Raw genomic sequence first — 23,677 nt, 5'->3', positions numbered from 1 at the left:
AGCGTGGCTCGCCTCAACTTGGAAGATTAGCGTTTCTGAAGGATCAAATATGGGTATCTTGTAGGTGAGGTTTTGCATAGGGTCACTCCAGGATGTAGTTTTATCCTTTGTCTTTATGAAGGAGGTTGATTGTAAATATTTGCTTTATGAAGTTGGATGTAATGATGGATTCATGAATAGTATTTTTTTTTAGGGTAGTGGTGCATGGAAACTATCTTAGTAGAATGATGATATTTTGTCTTTAAATGGATCATCTCATATATGTTGGCCAATCGAAAGGTCTTATGCATTATTGGTGATGTGAATATAAGGATTACATAGGTGATTATTGTACAGGTGCTAGTGTTTGAAGTGCCCCCTTTTGGCGGGGTTTGCCTTGTCGATATTGGGTCGTGACATCTTCCCTAACACCAAACATCTTTCACTATTGACTTTGCTCCTCCCTTCCGTGCAACCCTTCGCAATCCTTTATACTCTCACAACTTTAGGTCTCATCACCATTGTTGGCTTGAGAAAGAACTGCAGATCTAATTTTGTAAGTTTTTGGCTTCAAAATTTTAATATTTTCTTTAGGGTAAATTACAAATACATCTCTTGAGATTTGATTAAATTACGAATCGCCCCCTGTGATTTTGGAAAGTACATTTCACCTTCTGAGGTTTCTAATTTCATAACAAATCGCCCTTTTATTAATAAATCATCAAGTCAATTAACAGTTTTTAATGATATTAGAAATATGTTTCAATTAATAATTTAAGTAATTTTATTATTGTATAGGAGAGCAATTGTGAATTTCATTTTTTTAGTTAATTCTGTTAAATAAACAAAATACTAACAATGAGGTATTTGTAATTTTTCAAACTACAAGGGACAATCTATACTTTAAGCAAATCTCAGTGGGTGTAATTGTAATTTACCATTTTCTTTAAGTTTTTGTCTTATGTTTTGAAGCTAATCTTATTTTTATTTTTATTTTTATTTTTATTTTTACTTTTATTTTATGACACCCTTCCCTTCTTAAAATCGAAACTAGAGCATTTGATTTAACTTAGGAGTGTAATGTGGACGGGTTCGGTCGAGTTGGGTGTTATCCAAGTCTAGCCCATCCTAAGTTGTGCTGAGACCTGCTCAGGCCTACCCAGGTCCGAATTGTAACCCGAGATTGTCTGCCCAAGCCCAACCCGAGTTAAACCCGAATTGCCCTAGTTGTTCGAATTGTAAATGAATTTCAATTTTTTTTGCAACTACATTATTAAATTATTAAAATTTGACTCTATTTACATTTTTTTTAACAGAAAATCATTAATACCATCAAAACAAATAATTTATATAATGTAAGAGATATGTCGTTATAGCAGTCTTTGCAATTTGAGTGAAATAAAAAAAAAGAGTAAGATTTTATGTTATTTGTATATATAATATATATTTAATATGATTTAATAAATTTAAATTACTTTAATATCATGTAATGACTAATAATTTATATGTATATTTAATATATTTATATATCTATATATGTATAATTCGGGTTTTGGGTTGCTCGGATTGTTTGATGTCTTTGCCCAAGCCCGCCCAAATTTAATTTGGGCTTCTAAACTTTTGCCCAAGCCCATATCGAATTTGAAAATATCTTGTCAAAGCCCTAAAAAAATTCGGGCTAGGTTCGGATTGCTCGGGTTGAACCCATCCAAGTTGCATCCCTAATTCCCCCTAATTCAACTGTTGTAGTATTTGAAAATCAAAGTCAACATATTGACATATAGAGATTTGGTTTCAAAAAACCACCATTGTTGGATGAGGAAAAATCTGGTTTTGTAAAGTTCTAAAGCTAGTTTTATTTTTTGTATTTTGTATTTTTTATTTTTTATTTTTTTTATGTTTTGTTTGAATTTTTTCCTCATGTTTTGAATCTACATATGATTTTTTTCCCCCCATTTTTTAAAATCCTTCATTTCTTGAAATCGAAATTAGGGCATTTGATTAAATTGTTGTAGTATTTGAAGTTAGGACGACAATATATTCGAAGATTGCATTTTTCTTAAAGTTTTCTTTAAATCAGTGAGCGGAGAAGATGCGATGGCGACCGGCAAGGCTAATAGAGGCAACGGCGATGGCGTGGTGGAAGAACAAGAGGTGAGACAAATGTTGTTTACCAATCTGTGAATACAATGAGATGTTTAGAGGTGTTCGGGTTTAATTTGAGAATTGATTGGGTGTGTGTGAGAGTGTATGTAAGTGTGTGGGCTACTCTATTGCATTATAGAAGGGAAAAAAAAAAAAAAAAAAGTCATGGGTGGACGATTTGAATTTTTACGGATTAGGAAATTATTTTATATAAAATTAAAATTAAAAAAATACATACAACCACACTTATTTAGAAAATGTGATTAAAAAAAGAAGATATAATCACACTTATTTAAAAAATGAGATTAAAAATAAATATTATTACACTCAATTAAATTAAGTGTGATTAAAATATTAATCTAATTTTTTTTATCACACTTCCAATAAAAATGAGATAGTTTCATTTGTCAAAGTATGATTATAGTAGTGCATGTTCTGAATCTACAATTTGATTTTTTTTTCCCCTTATCTAAAACCCCTCTCATTTTAAAATGAAAATTAGGACTTTTGATGAAACTGTTTTAGTATTTGAAAATCAAAATAATCAATGATATCAAGATTGCATAAGTTCAATTCAAGAGATGCTAACGGAGAACCAATTGTGGCATCTTTGAATCAAACTCATATTTTCTTAGTGTTGTGGCACAGGTATATAAGGTATTGTTGATTGTTGTGGCATCTCTCAATTGGCTAACAATTTGAACCAAGTATGGAATTGGGGTGCTTTATTGTTTCATGCAATTGATGGGTTCTATTCACCTTCGATTTTTTCTTAAGCAACTTTTTTTTTCGTTTTCCATAGAACACACCCCATCTATATATTACTTATCTATATACATGTACAATAATCTATTGTCATAGAAAGTAGATTGGTCACTCAAAATTAGGCGTGCAACTCAGGCGGGTTCGATCAGGTTGGGAGGTTGTCCAAACCCAGCTCAAGTTGTGCTAAGACCTGTCCAAGCCTGAATTGTAACCTGAGATTGTTTGCTCAAGCCCGACCGAGTTAAACCCGAATTACCAGAGTTGCCCGAATTGCCCAACTTGTAAATGAATTTCAGTTTTTTTTTTTTTTTTTTTTTCTTTACAGCTACATTATTAAATTATTAAATTTGACTCTATTTACAATTTTTATTTATTTATTTATTTTTATATAGAATATCATTAATACCATCAAAACAAATAATTTATATAATGTAAGAGAGATGCCACTATAGTAGTCCTTATAATTTATGAGTGAAAATAAAAGAAAAAAAGTAAGATTTTATGTTATTTGTATATATAATATATATTCAATATGATTTAATAATATAAATTCCTTTAATATCATGTAATGGCTAATAATTTATATGTATATTTAATATTTTTATATATCTATATATGTATAATTCGGGCTTCGGATTGCTCAGGTTGTTTGACGTCTTTGTCCAAGCCCGCTCAAATTTAATTCGGGCTTCTGAATTTTTGCAAAAGTCCGTACCGAATTTAAAAATATTTTGTCCAAGCCCTAAAAAATTTTGCGCTGGGCTCGGGTTACTCGGGTTGAGTCCGCTCAAGTTACACCCCCACTCAAAACTATGGCTCCTTTAATATAATCTGGAAATTTGAATATAAGTTTATTACATTACATTTTTAACTTTGATTTGGTATGTATTGCTTGGTTCAATTTAATTTCGTTAGATGAACAAAATGTGCACTTCAAGACCATCATTTGAAGGTTTAGATATCATGCTTGGAGCTCATGATGCTATGCTATTTGTTGTTTTTCAAACTCAATTTTTTAAAAATTTTATAGTATTTGTTTAGTTATTCCGAAAATTGAATTCACTTTTCAAAATAATATGTTGAGGATTTTAAGGAGAGAGACAATTTTGAAAAAAAAAAAGTCACATAAAAAGTACTCTCGTCTTATATATATATGAAAATATAATTTGGTATGTAGTAATTTATGAGTACATATCCTACCATTAAATGTGAGACTTTATCATAAAATTTTCACTTATTTCAACCACAGAAAACGTAAAATGTTTTTCCAAATTGGCATAATTTTTTTTTTTTGTAGAATTAAATTTTCATAAATGTTATGCAGAAAATTTTGTAAATCATAAATTTAAACATAATTTTACAATTTTTTTTAATGCCAATTTGTAAAAAAAATTACGTTTTCCGAAAATTTGTAAATAAATTACGATTTTTTTAATTTGAATTTGTAAGTAAATTTTTTACATAACATTTATGAAAATTTAATTCTACGAAAGAAATTTTTTAATGCCAATTTAGAAAAAAATTTACGTTTTCTGTGGTTAAAATGAATGAAAATTTTATGATAAAGTCACACAGCTAATGGTAAGATATGTACCCATAAATGGGTACATACAAAATTATGTCTTCATATATATATAAAACTAAGATGAGATTATTTTTTGATGTGATAATTTTTTTTTTTAAAAATTGTCTCTCCTTAAATTGGAGGGAAACTTGAAATTGCAATGATGCATTTTTTTGAAAATCAAATAAAGATTCTTTTTCAAAATAGAGTTTTCAAATTACTTTTTGAAATTTGTTTTTTAAAAAATAGAACCAAACATATATCTTTATGAGTGACAGTATTAAAAATAGGAAGCCCATTAACGAAATTGATAGTCAATTGGTATTGCACTGAACATTTAACATGTTGCACATGTTGATACAAAAATACTTTGAAGACCTTATCAATTAGAAAAACTCATTTTTTTGCAAAGCATTCTATCTATGCAAACTTTGTGATTATAATATCTATGAAGATAAATTATGGATCAATTAAGGGTTCGTTTGGAAAGAAAAAACTTGGGATTTTTTGGCTATTTTAGTCACAAAAAAAAAAAAAAACAAATAGATTTTTTAGCTCAATAAGACAAAACATCACATTCAACCCATAATCATTATATTTTTTTTCTCACAAAATTCAAAAAAGCCAAAAAGGCCATTCCAAACGAAATTTTTTAATCCCAGGTTATAATAGCCAAAAAATCAACCCACATTTCAAACGAACCTTAAATTTTGTTATTATGACATGGGTGTGTTTGTGTTTGATTTGAGATTGGACGTTAAAGCTAAATTTAGCTCAAGTGTATGCAATATAATGTGTTGTTTTGAAAGGGTGGTTGGTTTTAATTAAGATTAGATTGTGTTCCGAGTGCCTAAAGGCATGTGTCCTTAGGTTAGATTGTGTTCAACTTCAATTTTTATTTTTTGGGATTACAGAGCATTAAATGGTGTATACTGTTCAGTGTATACTGTTCAGTGTTTAATTTTTATTTTTATTATTAGGGATTGCATAACATTAATTGCTGTGCTTTATTTGGTATTCAATAATTTTTTTTGGATTGCAAAGCATTGAGAAGTGTATAATAGACATTGCTAGTGTGTTTTTTGACAGGTTATTCTTTTTTCTTTTCTTTTCTTTTTTATTTTATTTATATTTATATATATATATATATATTTTTGTTGATGTGGGGCCTATACTTTTTTGGTGTATGCTTAGTGTTTAAAGTTGGATTCTTCAAGTTTCCATAGCACTTGGCATTTTCAATGCATAGAAACATATCTATATTACATTTCCCAAATAGATCATGGAAATTCACTTAAAAGCAACCCAATTAAAGAAGATACAATGCAAGTGAAATTCTACTTAACATAGGTTTAATGGTCGGAATTTTTCATGTATTTTTGGTTTCTATGGAATTATCATGATGGAGTGATAGGTTATATATATTTATCAATTAATCATTAGCTTGTATTTAGCTGCTTGTTTTTAATGCAGTTTTTTGTTCATAATTATAGTCTTATTTTCTATGGCTGACCACCCCCCCTCCCCCCCCCAAAAAAAGGGCAAGCATTTGCAGTTATCAATGGTTAAGATTGAGCCACATCATTAAAAGTGACCTGTTTATCAATGGTTAAGATTGAGCCACATCATTAAAAGTGACCTGCTAAACAGGTCACTTTTTATAGTTATGAGCTAAAATCATATTTCTTCATAACTATAATCAAATTGATCATAACTTAGCTATAACTACATCTCATAACCAACACCATTTTGCTCATAACTAATATCACATATTTCATAACCACATCTCATAATCAACACCATTTTGTTCATAACTAATATCACATGTTTCATAATCATAATCACATATCTCATAACCAACACCACTTTGATCATAACAAATATCACATATCTCATAACTATTGATCACATATTTCATAACTACTATCCACAAACATCATAACCACATCTCATAACCAATTCCTTTGAGTCAAAACCAGCATCGCATATCTCATAACCACTAGTCACATATCTCGTAACCAACACCTTTTTGTCATAACTAATATCACATATCTCATAACCACTGATCACATATCTCATAATTACTACCCACATATATCATAACCACATCTCATAACCAATTCCTTTGAGTCATAACCAACATCACATATTTCATAACCACTAGTCACATATCATGTAACCAACACCTTTTTGTCATAATCAATATCACATATCTCATAACCACTAATCACATATCTTATAATTAACACCTTTTTACTCATAACCACATCACTTTGATCATAACCAACATCACATATCTCATAACTACTAGTCACATGTCTAATAACCAACACCACATATCTCACAACCACTAGTCACATAACCAATATCTCATAACTCATAACCAATTAATACATATAGCATAACCACACCCTTTGACACCACTTTGCTCATAACCATTACCCACATATCTCATAACCACTAACACATATAGCATAACCAAATACCTTTTGACACCACTTTGCTTATAACAATTACTCACATATCTCATAACCACTCGTAACCATTACCCACATATCTCATAACCACTAGCACATGTAGCATAACCAAATACCCTTTGGCACCACTTTGCTCATAACCATTACCCACATATCTCATAACCACTAACACATATAGCATAACCAAATATCCTTTGACACCACTTTGCTCATAACCATTACCTACATATCTCATAACCACTAACACATATAGCATAACCAAATACCCTTTGACACCACTTTGCTTATAACCATTGCTCACCTATCTCATAGCCACTCATAACCATTACCCACATATCTCATAACCACTAACACATATAGCATAACCAAATACCCTTTGCCACCACTTTGCTCATAACCATTACCCACATATCTCATAACCACTAACACATATGGCATAACCAAATACCCTTTGACATCACTTTGCTCATAACCATTACTCACATATCTCATAACCACTCATAACCATTACCTACATATCTCATAACCACTAACACATATAGCATAACCAAATACCCTTTGACACCACTTTGCTCATAACCATTATCCACATATCTCATAACCACTCATAACCATTACCCACATATCTCATAACCACTAACACATATAGTATAACCAAATACCCTTTGACACCACTTTGCTCATAACCATTACCCACATATCTCATAACCACTACCCACATATGTCATAACTACTAACACATATAGCATAACTAAACACCCTTTGACACCACTTTGCTCATAACCATTACTTACATATCTCATAACCACTCATAACCATTACCTACATATCTCATAACCACTAACACATATAGCATAACCAAACACCCTTTGACACCACTTTACTCATAATTATTACCCACATATCTCATAACCACTAACACATATAGCATAACCAAACACCCTTTGACACCACTTTGCTCATAACCACTAGCCACCTATCTCATAACCATTAGCCACCTATCTCATAACCACTAACACATATAGCATAACCAAACACCCACACCACTTTGCTCATAACAATTACCCACATATCTCATAACCATTAACACATATAGCATAACCAAACACCCTTTGACACCACTTTGCTTATAATAATTACCCACATATCTCATAACCACTAACACATATAGCATACATTACAAGAAAAGTGGGCTTATGAGACGGAACTTTTTGCGACGGCACATTTGCCGTCGCAAAAAATGTGACTTTTTGAGATAGCACAACTTGCCGTCGCAAAAAATGTGACCTTTTGAGGTGACACAATTTGCCGTCGCAAAAAATGTGCCTTTTTGAGACGGCACAACTTGCCGTCGCAAAAAAAATATGACTTTTTGAGATGGTACAACTTGCCGTCACGAAAAATGTGACATTTTGAGACGACACAATTTGCCGTCGCAAAAAATATGACTTTTTGAGACGGCGCAACTTGTCGCCACAAAAAATGTGCCTTTTTGAGATGGCACAGCTTGCTGTCGCAAAAAAAATATGACTTTTTTAGACGGTACAACTTGCCGTCGCGAAAAATGTGTCTTTTTGAGACGGCATAACTTGCCGTCGCAAAAAAATGTGACTTTTTGATTAAAATAATAATAATAATTTTTTTTCATTAAAATAAAAATAAAACAAATAAATTTTCAATCTATAACTAAAAAAAAAAGTTTTTTTTTAAAAAAAAATTCATTAACTACAAAAAAAAAAAATTTTAACAAAAAATAAATTTTTTTGGTGACGGCAACCCCCGTCGCAAAAAAAAAAAAAAAGAGGTTAAACCACGTTTTGTTGTTTAAAATTCATTTGTGACCGATTTTTTTTTAATTTTATTCTTGCTATGTTTCCCCCCCATTTTTTTTCCCGTTGCCTTTTTTTTTTTTTTTTTTTTTTTTTTTCCATTCGCATTTTGTAATACCCCCATCCCAAACAAAAAATCCTCAATCTCAAACCACCCCGCCCAAAACCAAAAATCCCTAATCTCTTCTTACCCCCCCTCTCTATCTCTTTTGACTCATTTTTCATCTTCCTCTCTCTCTTCTCTTTCTCTCTTTCACTCATCACTCATCACTCTTCTCTGTCTGTTTGTCTGTCTATCTGTCTCTCTTTCTCTCTATGTGTCTCTCACTCATCTATCTCTTCTCTTATCTCTTTTCTCTCTCTGTCTCTTTCATTCATCTCTCTTCTCTCTATGTCTCTCGTTCATCTCTCTTCTTTCTCTGTCTCTTTTTCTATCTCTCACTCTCTATCTTTTTCTCGCTTTGTTTCTCTCTCTTCTCTTTCTCTCTCTAACTCATCACTTTTATCTGTCTGTCTGTCTGTCTCTCTCTTTGTCTCTTTGTCTCTCGCTCATCTGTCTTCTCTCTATCTCTCTCATCTGTCTTCTCTCTCTGCCTTTCTCACTCATCTCTCTTATCTTTATCTCTCTTTCCCTCATCTCTCTTCTCTCTATCTCTCACATCTCTTTTCTCTCTATGTCTCTCTCGCTCATTTCTATATATGTCTCTCTCTCGCTCGTTTTTCTTCTCTCTCTATGTCTTTCTCTCGTTCATCTCTTTTTGTTCTCTTTCTCTCTCTTTTTGTCTATCTCTCGCTCATCTCTTGTTTCTCTCTCTTTCTGTCTCTGTCTCTCTCTCTCTCTTTCTCTCTCTGTCTCTCACTCTCTTTCACTTATCACTCTTTTTCTCTCTATCTGCCTATCTATTTGTCTTCCCCTCATTATGTTCGCCTTGCTTACTCCGCTCTCCCTTCTTTTTTATTTACTAAGCTATCTTCGATTTATCGAGACACTACAAAAATATGCACTTTTAGTGACCACTTTGTCTTTCTATCGCTCATCACTCTATCTCTATCTCTGTCTCTATCTCTTTTCTCTATCTGTCTCTCACTCATTTCTCTCTCACCACCCATCTCCTCTACCACCTTCACCGCTACTGCAAATGACATTTCACTACCACAACTACTACCACTGTTGCCACTCCACCTCTACGACTATCATTACTACCACCATCACCACCACTTCATTACCACCATTACTACTACCATTACCTCTCATCCATCACCGCTACTCTATCTCCTCTACCACTACCACAACTTCACTACTAAACTCATTCGCTATCACCACCACCGCCACTATCACCTCTTATCCACCACCTTCACCACTACTGCCGCTCCCTATCCTCTACCACAAAAAATTAGTTCATGATTTTTAGTAACCCCCAATCTCCCCCCCTTGGCCCGCCATTTTTTTTTCCATTCCCGCTCGGGTTACCAAAAACCCCCAATCCTGTCTCTTTGTCTCTGTCTCTGTCTCTCTTCTCTTTCTCTCTCTCATTCATCACTCTTCTCTATCTGTCTGTCTGTCTCTTTCTCTCTATGTCTCAGTCTCTTTTCTCTTTCTTTCTCTCACTCATCGCTCTTCTCTGTCTGTCTGTCTGTCTCTCTCTTTCTCTCTGTGTCTTTCGTCCATCTCGTTTCTCTCTCTTCTCTTTATCTCTTTCTGTTTTTCTCTCGTTTATATCTTTTCGCTCTTTTTTCTCTATTTTTCTTTATCTATCTCTTTCACCCATTTTTTCATCTTCCTTTCTCTCTTCTTTTTCTCTCTATTACTCATCACTCTTCTCTCTCTGTCTGTCTGTCTATCTGACTCTCCTCCCTCTCTCTTCCTGTGTTTCTCACTCATCTATCTCTTCTCTCATATCTTTTCTCCCTCTATCTCTTTCGCTTATCTTTCTTCTCTCTATCTCTCCCGCTCATCTCTCTTCTCTCTTTGTCTCTCTCGCTCATCTTTCTTCTCTCCGTCTCTCTCGTTCATCTCTTTTATTTCTCTGTCTCTTTTTCTGTGTCCCACTTTCTACCTCTCTCTCTGTCTCTTTCTCACTCATCACTCTTCTCTGTCTGTTTGTCTGTCTTTGTCTCTGTCTCTTTCTCTCTTTGTCTTTCGCTCATCTCTCTTCTCTTCATCTCTCTCATTTATCTTCTTTCTCTATCTCTCTTGCTCATCTCTCTTCTCTCTATCTCTGACTCTCTCACTCATATTTCTTCTCTCTCTGTCTCTGTCTTTTTCTATGTCTTTCTCTCGATCATCTCTTTTCGCTCCCTTTATCTCTCTCTTTGTCTATCTCTCGCTCATCTCTTATTTCTCTCTCTTTTTCTGTCTGTCTGTTTGTCTCTATCTCTTTCGCTCTCTATATCTCTTTCTCTATTACCTCTAATCTCCTTTGCCATCACCATCACCACCACCATCACCTCTTATCCACCACCTTTACTATTATTGCCGCTCCCTCTTCTCTACCACAAAAAATTAGCTCTTGATTTTTAATAACAAAAAAAAATGGGTCACAAAAAAATATTTTTCATTGACCATAAAAAATTAATTTTATTTTAACAGAAAATATTTTTTATTAAAATATTATCTCCACTTCTACAAAATAAAAAAAAATTATTAAAATAAAAATAAAACAAATTTTCCTCTTTTTTTCACTGACTCACTGGACGGCCCGCCCAAATTTTCCTCTTAATTTCCCCCATTTTTTTCCCTCTGCCTTTCCCCGCCCTTTTTTTCATTTCCTTTTAGTTTTGTAGAGCCCTTAATTTCGTGACACTGTTTCAAAACAGTGAGCAAACCTAATCTGAGAGAGAGAAGATAGAGGGTTTGAAGAGAGACTGGGGTTGAAGGGGAAGGGTTTCAATCGGCGGCGAGACTGGTTCAGCTTTCGTTTCTCTCATAAAAGGAGTCTACCTAATAGCCTTGGACTCTTCGTTTCTCTCATACTCCTCACCTCTCCCACAAAATCCCATTTTTTTCTCAGCTTTCTGGGTCCGATTTTTATCTCTTTTTTCCCTTATTATTATTATTATTATTATTTTGGGTGTTATATATGATTTATACTGGTATTTGTATATGTAGATCTAATCTTAATTTGGCTTTTTATGATGTGGGTTTGATGTAGATTTTGAGCGTACCCAGAAATGGAGAGTGGTTTGGATCCCCAGATGAGCAACACCTCTCATGGGTCGGAAGATGAGTCTTTGATGGAGATGGGATCTGGAAGTTTTGGGTAATTCTTTAATTTTTTTTAATTTTTTTTAAAAATATTTACAATTTCTAACCCATTTGTTTGTTTAGATTCTCTCACCTTTTTTTTTTTTGGTTAAAATTTGGAGATAATATATATTTGTGTATATATTATTGTCAGGTGCTCACATTACAGAAGGAGATGCAAGATCAGAGCACCTTGTTGTGATGAGATATTTGATTGCAGGCATTGCCATAATGAATCCAAGGTCTTTTAATTTTTAATTTTTAATTTTAAAAAGTTTTTTCAAGTAATATTACTGCTACTGCTAATGTTGTTAGTTTTAGTTTGTTTTTGTCCTGCCAAAAAAAAAAAAAAAGAAGTAATTTCATGGTATTTTTTAACATAATTTGCTAGAAATTGATCATCTCAATTGGCATGAAATTCATGCTGTTAGTTTTAGTTTCTTTATGTATTCAAAACCAAAACTAAAACATAAAAAAATAAAAAATAAAAATTGATTTGGTATTTTCAAACAGAATTCGCTTGAAGTTAATCCAATATACAAGAAAATGAAAGGAAAACAGAAAGAGAAAAAGGAATTTCTAAATCTAAATAGAACTATTTAGAAAGTTTACCGCAAATGTCTATCACTTGTAAGAGTTGTATAATATTTCTCTCACTGTTAACACTTTAGGTAGGTCTTCGTTCTTTGGTTTGCAACTTTTTAGTTTCAAATATTTTGTCTACTACAAGAACTTCAAGCTTCAGTGGACGTGGGTGGGCTTATCAATGTCATAATATACTAAACAAGTAGATACTTGTGAAGCAAGTTGACAAAAACGAAAGAAGTTCTTATTCATCTTAATGAACCTTTCTAACATTTTTTTAATTTTGATAAAAAATGAACATTTTAACAACATTAATTTCTTAAATGTTCATTTATCTTTTGCACCAATGCTAAAGAAAATTAAACCATTCATGTGTTGTGTATCATATCATTTTATCATATGCATCATATTTGCACCTTAAGATACATTCAATATAAGATTTACCCCTGGCCAGTTCTGCCTGTAGGGCTAGGAGCTGGTTTGGGGAATCATAGAGCCTATGAAATCCCAACTGGCTCATGGGTTCCCGCCCCAGCATGTATTAGTGATACATATCAATTTACCTCTAAATGGATTGGGTCGTGAATTATAAGATACTGACAAGACTTGTACTAATAGACATGAGAGACATGCTTATAATGTGAAATATGAATTTTCTTTTTTTCTTTTGAAGATGTCATTCAAAGGATACCTAACTTTTTGATGGTTTTGAATACTTTTAACAGTTTAAAAAAAATAAAGGATGCTATTAAATCGCACAACACTGCTCGTTGCAGCATTGGTCCAACTAAGGGTGTTGGAGATCTTAACCTTGAAGCTTTATCTGCTCCACAGAAGAAACGAAATGGGAAGATTTTTATTTTGATTCAGGCTTCTGCCTATAATTTGCATCCCTCCATGTTTGTGGCCATCAAAAGTGATGTCTGATATATTATTTTGTAAGTTTTCATTTTTCTTTGTGAACAAAGTAGTAACTAGACGAGGTTACACTACTGCTGCATTCTTTGTTGTCGTCGTTCTACCTGTGATGTAGAATTCTTCTACTTTCAGAATTCCCATGAAAATGAAATTCCACCAGGCTGTGCCTATTTTATGAGATACCCTCTCTTAGCTTACCCTGCTTGTTCGGGTAATTTTCTTGTTAAAATGGCTATCAGATTCAATTATTGTGAAATAAATTGTAGATGTTAATGCGTTTGATATAATGACCATTTTTATTTTATTTTTATTTTAGTTTATGAAGCTTGAAGGCTTCTAAATTTTTGTCTTGAAGCAATGTTCTTGCTATTACCTAACAACATCTCTAATGATTCAATTGCAAACAGACGGTCATTGCTATATTTTAGTAATGAATAACGACAAAATACTAAAGTTTAGGAATGTTGTTTTAGTAGTTACTTTGCTATTTTTTTTAGATTTTTGTCACGACCCAAACCCGGCCCTATGGGTTTAGCATCGTAACCGGCCAGTAATCCGAGATTACCGAAGGCCTGCAGAACAGTAGTATAGTAAAACAGAGTACAGGGCCTGGCGGAAGCCAATACAGTAAATGAATAATGTCCATTGAGCTGTGTCAGTCTGTATGCCAAAAAGATTTTTCATGCATTCACATATACAAACAGTACAGTCTATACAAAATTTACAGTCACACAGTACAGGGACCTAATCCCTTGATAACAGTACAGTTAGCAGTTAACAGTCTATACAGTGATCCAAACAGTATGGAGACAGACGGGGGAAAAACAAGACATCCCAAAGCCATAGCATGGCAACTCGGAACCTCTCAGTGAGGCACAAAGGCTGGCTTGACAAAACTGGAGTCTAACCCACGCTCCTAGCTCCGATCTGGTGGCTGAGCACCTACATATATATATATATATATATATAAACAGTGAGCTAAAGCCCAGTGAATAACATAATGCGTAAAGGGGTTAAGAATGAAATGTCCTTACAATATTGAAATCAGTTCATTAAACAATACTTCAGTCTTTCAGTCAGAACAGTTATTCAGTTATATGTGGTACATCCATTAGCATAGCAGTAAACAGTAGGTCTCAAAGACCGAACAGTAATGATGGCCATCAATCAGTAAACAGTAGTAGTCCCACGAGGGAACCGACAGAGATCTCTGTAACAGTAACAGTAAACAGTAGGTGCTAAGGATGCCACAATACAGTTCAGAAGATAGGACATACATTCATTCAGTAAACAATATCAGTTCAGTAAACAGTTCAGTTCAGTATTCAGAAGATAATCATTTGAACATATCTTTACACAATTGTTACTCACAGAGTTTGGGCTACAGTATGCTAGAGCGTGTCTCCCCAGTCGCCAACCCTACACAGTTCACAGGTTGAACACACACTAAGCTACACAGTTGGGAGATAACATAATTTAACCCCTAATGCCTCGGTGTGCTCTACATCTATCCTCAACAAGATGTCTTAAACTAGGCCTAAGAATGCCTAGAATGAAATGAGGATGCAAAGATGTGATCAGAAGACTGTTTCAAGATTTTCAGAAAAACAGAGTCCCGCTCGAGTGCATGTTTCCCTGCTCGAGCGGACATGCAACAAAGGTACACGCTCGAGCGTAAACTTTCCCGCTCGAGCGTACTGTAAAAGTACTGGATGGGTGAAATCTCCGCTCGACGCCCGCTCGAGCTTGAGACATGACTCCGCTCGAGCGCCCAATCCTCCGCTCGAGCGGACTGTAAAACAGTGCAGAGAGATGCTGGATGCTCGGATTTCACGCTCGAGCGTCACTTTCCCCGCTCGAGCGGAAGTGCAAAATCTGGAAAACCCAGATTGCACCTCCAAGCCAAAACCAAGTTTAAATGTATCAAAACCAATCCTCTTGGGCCCATTTTCTGGAAAACATTTATAAACACATAGAATAACATGGTTCAAAGCTCAATTTGAGAAATCAAAGCCCAAGGGTGTTTAATTCAAACCCAATTTCAAACTAATTTCATGAACAATATGAACATGCAAACATGCATGAATTCAAATCGATTCAAAGCTTCAAAACATGCTCTAGTGAGCCCATTGATCCAAAAACAAGTTGAAAACATGGACAATTACAAGGTTATGGACATGCATGCACCATTTTACCATGAAATCAACTCACAACTCAACAATTCAAACATGCAAGCATGAAATGAGCTCTATATCAACATGTATGAACTAAAACATGACTTAGCTCTACAATTAGACATGAACCATGCATGAATCAACTTAAAGACAAAATCAAAAGATGAAATTCATACCTAGGTTCCTTGAATTAGAAGACTAGGAGCTCAAATATACAATCAACCTTCAAGTTCTTCAATTAACAAGCAAAATTCAAGATGGACTTCAAGTTCTCTCACTCTCTCCCTCTCTTGGTCGGCTAGAGCAAGGAAAAAGGGCTGAGGAAATGTTTGTTTCAAGTGTATACAAGGCTCACATGTTATATTGAGATAGTGGCCACTAGGGGTAGTTTGGTAAATAAGGCCAACTTAAGCAATTGATCAATATTTAATCTAATTTACTCACACCTAATCAGTTTTCAGATAATTATACCATAAAATCACATTAATTATGACAATCATAAAACATTAATCAATTCCGGATTCGGCCGCCGATAAGGCCTTCAATTAGCAGTTTAAACACTAAAATACGAACAGATCAAATAAACAATCAACAGATAGAATGCAATTCAAACGTACATACTCAGTCAATTCAGTTCCAGTTTTCAGTCAGTCAGTTCAGTACTCTAACCAGTCCAATTATCAGTCGTAATCAATTCAGTTTAACGGTAATCGATGGTTATCGGTAATCAAGCAGTCATTAATCGGTAAACAGTATGAGGGTTGTTACAGTCTCCCCTCCTTATAAAGAGTTTAGTCCTCTAAACTCGAGTTACCTTCATTCTGGAAGAAAACAGGGTTCAGTGGAAATAGTTCAGGATATCTTTTAGCCATGTCATCTTCCCTTTCCCAAGTGGCATACATGCCACCATGGTTCTGCCAGTCGACTTTCACTAGCGGGATCTCTTTGTTCCTCAGTTTCTTGATCCGTCTGTTTACAATCTGTATAGGCCGTTCCTCGTAAGTGTAGTCATCACTCAACACTACGTGGGTAGGCTCTATTACATGGAAGGGATCCCGGAGATAATCTCTTAACATCGAAATGTGGAAAACATTATGCATATGCTCCATTTCAGGAGGGAGCGCAACTTGATACGCCACCGGATTGATTTTCTCAATAATCTCATATGGTCCGACGTATCTCGGTGCTAACTTGCCTTTGACTCCAAAATGAGTCTGGCCTTTCATCGGTGTCACTTTTACAAATACGTGATCATCCACTTCATACTCTCTGTCTCGTCTTCTGACGTCAGCATAACTCTTCTGTCTGCTCTGTGCAGTTTTCAATCTTTGTTGTATCAGTTTCACTTTCTCAGTTGTTTCATAAACAATCTCGGGCCCAAGCAAAGGCCCATCTCCAACTTCTGCCCAGCAAATCGGAGATCTACATTTTCTGCCATACAATGCCTCGAAAGGCGCCATACCAATACTCTAATGGTAGCTGTTGTTGTAGGCGAATTCAACTAATGGCAGATGACTCTCCCAATCTCCCTGAAAATCAAGGACACACATTCTCAGTAAATCCTCCAGAGTTTGGATGGTCCTTTCTGATTGGCCATCTGTCTGAGGATGATAGGCACTACTCAGCCTCAAATCAATACCCAATGCAGTCTGTAGACTTTGCCAAAACCTCGATGTAAACTTCGAATCCCTGTCAGAAACAATAGACACAGGCACTCCATGCAGTCTCACAATTTCATCAATATAGATAATAGCCAATTTGTCCGCATTATAGATTGTCTTGACAGGTAAGAAGTGAGCAGATTTGGTTAGTCTATCAACAATAACCCAAATTGAATCCATACCTTTTCTGGAGCGAGGTAACCCAACGATAAAATCCATCGTGATATGCTCCCATTTCCACTCTGGTATGGGTAGGGGTTGTAACAATCCGGCAGGTTGTTGATGTTCAGCTTTAACTTGTTGGCAGTGAAGACATTTCGATACAAAATCGGTAATTTCTTTCTTCATTCCTGGCCACCAGAAATTCTGTTTCAGGTCTTGATACATTTTCGTATTCCCCGGGTGGATAGACAATTTTGAATTATGGCCCTCTTGCAGAACTCTTCTTTTCAGTCCAGTATCATTTGGTACACACAGTCTTTCATGAAATTTCAGTACATTGTTCTCAAATTTGAATCCCGGTCTCGGTTTAGATTCTCTTTCTTCGATGATTTTCTTCAAGAAGTCATCCTGTTGCTGTTTCTCTTTAATTTCTTCAATCAGTGCCGGTTGAGCAGAAATAGCAGCTAAGGTTCCACCTTGTTCTCGCAAAACAATTTCGATTTCAGATTTTTCAAGGTCACAAAGAAACTCTTTCTGTCCGGTAAGCAAACATGCTACGTTTCCAATTGATTTCCGACTCAATGCATCGGTAACGGTATTGGCTTTTCCCGGATGGTACAAAATCTGCAGGTCATAGTCTTTAATCAGTTCTAGCCATCTCCGCTGTCTCATGTTCAGTTCTTTCTATGTGAAGAAATATTTCAAACTCTTGTGGTCGATATATACTTCACATGTCACCCCGTACAGATAGTGACGCCAGATTTTCAGTGCAAATACTACTGCAGCAAGTTCCAGATCATGGGTCGGGTAGTTTTTTTCATGCGGTCTCAGTTGTCGGGAAGCATAGGCAATTACTCTCCCATTCTGCATTAAAACACATCCCAAACCCTTATGAGAAGCATCACTAAAGACAGTATAACCATCCGTACCTGAAGGTAAAGTCAGAACAGGTGCAGTCACTAATCGAGTTTTCAACTCCTGAAAAGCAGATTCTCTTTGGTCAGTCCAGTCAAATGGTATCCCCTTTTGAGTCAGTTGAGTCAACGGTAAAGCAATTTTGGAGAAATTTCTGACAAATCTTCTGTAATATCCAGCCAAACCCAAAAAGCTTCGGACTTCAGTCACGTTTGTCGGTCTAGGCCAGTTCACTACAGCTTCAATTTTCTGCGGATCAACAGAAATTCCATCTTTGCCAACAACATGCCCCAAAAACATAACATGGTCAAGCCAAAATTCACATTTAGACAGTTTAGCATACAGTTTCTGTTCTCTTAAGGTGTGTAGGGCAAGTCTCAGATGATGTTCATGTTCTTCTATATTCTTGGAGTAAATCAATATGTCATCAATAAATACAACAATAAAGTTGTCAAGGTATGGTTTAAAAATTCTGTTCATGAGGTCTATAAATGCAGCTGGTGCGTTCGTGACTCCAAAAGGCATAACTAAAAATTCGTAATGTCCATACCTCGTTCTAAAAGCAGTTTTATCAATGTCATCTGATTTAACTTTCAACTGATGGTATTCGGATCTGAGATCAATCTTCGAAAATACTTTAGCACCATGTAATTGATCAAACAGGTCATCAATACGCGGTAATGGGTATTTATTTTTTACAGTTACCTTATTCAGTTCACGATAGTCAATGCACAGTCTCAGTGAGCCGTCTTTCTTCTTTACAAACAAAACAGGCGCACCCCATGGTGAGGTATTGGGTCTGATGAACTTTTTATCTAACAGTTCTTGCAGTTGCACTTTCAGTTCTTTCAATTCAGTTGGAGCCATTCGGTACGGAGCTTTAGAAACCGGCTGTGTTCCGGGAACCACATCAACAGTAAACTCAATCTCCCTGTCAATCAAATCTCCTGGCAAATTGTCTGGAAAGACATCTGGGAATTCTCTGACTATAGGAATACAGTTCACATTAGCATTATCATCAATAGATACAGTCAGTACAGAACACAGATATCCCTTACATCCCTTTCTAATTAATTTAACGGCTTTCACTGACGAAATCAAATACGGGGGAGGTACTACTCCACTCCCATTAAACACAAATTCAGGCAAACCAGGTGGGCGAAAAACAACTTGCTTGGTCACACAATCAATAGTGGCATGATATTTTTGTAACCAATCCATCCCCAATATTACATCAAAACGATCAATGTTCAATGGTAGTAAATCAATAAACAGATGCATATCCCCAACAATGATTTCACATGCGGGGTACATATAAGCACATGTCATGGATCCTCCTACGGGTGATGATACGGCTAGCAGATAGTTCATGGGTTCTAAGGGTCTATTCAATTTCCGTGAGAAAGCATGCGATACATAAGAATGTGTAGACCCTGAATCAATCAATACATATGCATTTTGTGTACAAATAGAGAGGATACCTGACACAACGGTTTCAGTATTTTGCACGTCTCCCGGTACTAGGGCGAACACTCTGCCCTACCTCATGGGCTCTTTCCCGGTAGCCTTGGGGTTAGGCTTTGGTGCTACAGTTGATGCTGCCACGCTTGGTGCAGCTTTACTACTGGCTTGTGGAGCAGAGGGGCAGTCTTTAACCATGTGACCCACCTTGCCACACCTGTAACAGGCTTCAGATATTTTGTAGCAGACCCCTTTGTGCTTCTTGCCACACTCAGAACAGGGTGGTATGAAACCACTCCCTTGGCTGGGGCTAGTTGTCGATCCCGTATTCTGTTTCTTGTTGGCCGGGTTGTGCTTGCCTTTCTTGAATTTAAAACCCTGCCTCTTACTACGCCATTCCGACGTTGGTATTTCAGTTTTCAGTGCTTCAATGTTTGATTCAGCCATCAAGGCTCGGTCAAGAACATTTACATAGTTCGGTAGCTTCAAAACATTTATTCTGTCGAGAATTGCAACATTAAGGCCGCCTTCAAATTTCCTGGCCTTCTTATATTCAGTATCCACCATATGCGGTGCATATCTAGCAAGCTCGGTGAATTTCGTCTCATATTCCGCAACGGACATTGTGCCCTGCTTCAGCTGTTCAAATTCAGTCACTTTTCTATCCCTGACACACTGAGGGAAATACTTTTCAAAGAAGGACTCCTTGAACTGAGCCCAAGTCATAACAGTATTTGTATCGCGGATCAACATCCACCACCTTCTAGCTTCTTCTTGTAGGGTGAAGGTAGCTAACAATACTTTGTTCGCTTCTGAGCACGGAAACACTTCAAATAGTTTTTCTGTTTCAAGCACCCAAGCTTCAGCCTTTAGCGGTTCCAGTCCTCCCTGAAAGGATGGCGGTTTCATCTTGCTGAATTTATGGGTGAGAGCAATAATATCCCCATCATTCACATTCGCATTAGGTTTCGGCTGTACCGGAGGAGGAGGAGGTAGGGGCTGTTGGTTCTGTTGTTGTTCAAGTCTAGCGGTTATCAGTTCCATCATTCTTTCCATTCTTTCCATTCTTGCCTCAGTAGATGAGGATTCAGGTTCATTTGCATTGTCCATTTCACTATAAGCAGTTATAACAGTTATAAATTGTAACATAAACAATTGCATATTTAGACAGTTATCACATCAACATATATTCAGTCATAACGTAGCCACACACTTTTCAAGTTCATGAAATGCCCTAATCACTTTTCTAGGACACCCTATAGCTCATTTGGACACGTGTGTGCGGTACAACTCGTGGTTAAGTATCGCTTTGATACCACTCTGTCACGACCCAAACCCGGCCCTATGGGTTTAGCACCGTAACCGGCCAGTAATCTGAGATTACCGAAGGCCTGCAGAACAGTAGTATAGTAAAACAGAGTACAGGGCCTGGCGGAAGCCAATACAGTAAATGAATAATGTCCATTGAGCTGTGTCAGTCTGTATGCCAAAAAGATTTTTCATGCATTCACATATACAAACAGTACAGTCTATACAAAATTTACAGTCACACAGTACAGGGACCTAATCCCTTGATAACAGTACAGTTAGCAGTTAACAGTCTATACAGTGATCCAAACAGTATGGAGACAGACGGGGGAAAAACAAGACACCCCAAAGCCATAGCATGGCAACTCGGAACCTCTCAGTGAGGCACAAAGGCTGGCTTGACAAAACTGGAGTCTAACCCACGCTCCTAGCTCCGATCTGGTGGCTGAGCACCTACATATATATATATATATATATATAAACAGTGAGCTAAAGCCCAGTGAATAACATAATGCGTAAAGGGGTTAAGAATGAAATGTCCTTACAGTATTGAAATCAGTTCATTAAACAATACTTCAGTCTTTCAGTCAGAACAGTTATTCAGTTATATGTGGTACATCCATTAGCATAGCAGTAAACAGTAGGTCTCAAAGACCGAACAGTAATGATGGCCATCAATCAGTAAACAGTAGTAGTCCCACGAGGGAACCGACAGAGATCTCTGTAACAGTAACAGTAAACAGTAGGTGCTAAGGATGCCACAATACAGTTCAGAAGATAGGACATACATTCATTCAGTAAACAATATCAGTTCAGTAAACAGTTCAGTTCAGTATTCAGAAGATAATCATTTGAACATATCTTTACACAATTGTTACTCACAGAGTTTGGGCTACAGTATGCTAGAGCGTGTCTCCCCAGTCGCCAACCCTACACAGTTCACAGGTTGAACACACACTAAGCTACACAGTTGGGAGATAACATAATTTAACCCATAATGCCTCGGTGTGCTCTACATCTATCCTCAACAAGATGTCTTAAACTAGGCCTAAGAATGCCTAGAATGAAATGAGGATGCAAAGATGTGATCAGAAGACTGTTTCAAGATTTTCAGAAAAACAGAGTCCCGCTCGAGCGCATGTTTCCCCGCTCGAGCGGACATGCAACAAAGGTACACGCTCGAGCGTAAACTTTCCCGCTCGAGCGTACTGTAAAAGTACTGGATGGGTGAAATCTCCGCTCGATGCCCGCTTGAGCTTGAGACATGACTCCGCTCGAGCGCCCAATCCTCCGCTCGAGCGGACTGTAAAACAGTGCAGAGAGATGCTGGATGCTCAGATTTCACGCTCGAGCGTCACTTTCCCCGCTCGAGCGGAAGTGCAAAATCTGGAAAACCCAGATTGCACCTCCAAGCCAAAACCAAGTTTAAATGTATCAAAACCAATCCTCTTGGGCCCATTTTCTGGAAAACATTTATAAACACATAGAATAACATGGTTCAAAGCTCAATTTGAGAAATCAAAGCCCAAGGGTGTTTAATTCAAACCCAATTTCAAACCAATTTCATGAACAATATGAACATGCAAACATGCATGAATTCAAATCGATTCAAAGCTTCAAAACATGCTCTAGTGAGCCCATTGATCCAAAAACAAGTTGAAAACATGGACCATTACAAGGTTATGGACATGCATGCACCATTTTACCATGAAATCAACTCACAACTTAACAATTCAAACATGCAAGCATGAAATGAGCTCTATATCAACATGTATGAACTAAAACATGACTTAGCTCTGCAATTAGACGTGAACCATGCATGAATCAACTTAAAGACAAAATCAAAAGATGAAATTCATACCTAGGTTCCTTGAATTAGAAGACTAGGAGCTCAAATATACAATCAACCTTCAAGTTCTTCAATTAACAAGCAAAATTCAAGATGGACTTCAAGTTCTCTCACTCTCTCCCTCTCTTGGTCGGCTAGAGCAAGGAAAAAGGGCTGAGGAAATGTTTGTTTCAAGTGTATACAAGGCTCACATGTTATATTGAGATAGTGGCCACTAGGGGTAGTTTGGTAAATAAGGCCAACTTAAGCAATTGATCAATATTTAATCTAATTTACTCACACCTAATCAGTTTTCAGATAATTATACCATAAAATCACATTAATTATGACAATCATAAAACATTTATCAATTTCGGATTCGGCCGCCGATAAGGCCTTCAATTAGCAGTTTAAACACTAAAATACGAACAGATCAAATAAACAATCAACAGATAGAATGCAATTCAAACGTACATACTCAGTCAATTCAGTTCCAGTTTTCAGTCAGTCAGTTCAGTACTCTAACCAGTCCAATTATCAGTCGTAATCAATTCAGTTTAACGGTAATCGATGGTTATCGGTAATCAAGCAGTCATTAATCGGTAAACAGTATGAGGGTTGTTACAATTTTTCTCTCAAAATATCAAATAAAAAAAATGTTA

General features: G+C 36.1%; 2 long non-coding RNA genes across 2 annotated transcripts in view; both read left to right on the top strand.

The window, feature by feature from the left end:
- Nucleotides 1-429: 429 nt before the first annotated feature.
- Nucleotides 430-23,677, top strand: part of LOC145807429 (uncharacterized) — a 40,381-nt gene continuing 17,133 nt past the window's right edge. Inside the window, exons 1-2 of the long non-coding RNA XR_014350505.1 lie at nt 430-535; nt 2,773-2,831. This is a non-coding gene — a long non-coding RNA (uncharacterized LOC145807429). The remainder of the gene's footprint in view (nt 536-2,772; nt 2,832-23,677) is intronic.
- On the top strand, nt 11,503-12,536 carry LOC114285490 (uncharacterized). The gene is made up of 4 exons (XR_014350503.1): nt 11,503-11,778; nt 11,912-12,019; nt 12,158-12,245; nt 12,517-12,536. It is a non-coding gene; the product is annotated as an uncharacterized LOC114285490 (long non-coding RNA).

The sequence above is a fragment of the Camellia sinensis genome, chromosome 14, assembly GCF_055761805.1.
Source record: "Camellia sinensis isolate YWXY chromosome 14, ASM5576180v1, whole genome shotgun sequence".
Taxonomy (NCBI): Eukaryota; Viridiplantae; Streptophyta; class Magnoliopsida; order Ericales; family Theaceae; genus Camellia; species Camellia sinensis.
Note: the sequence above shows the minus strand (reverse complement) of the source record. Positions and strands in the feature narration are given on the sequence as shown.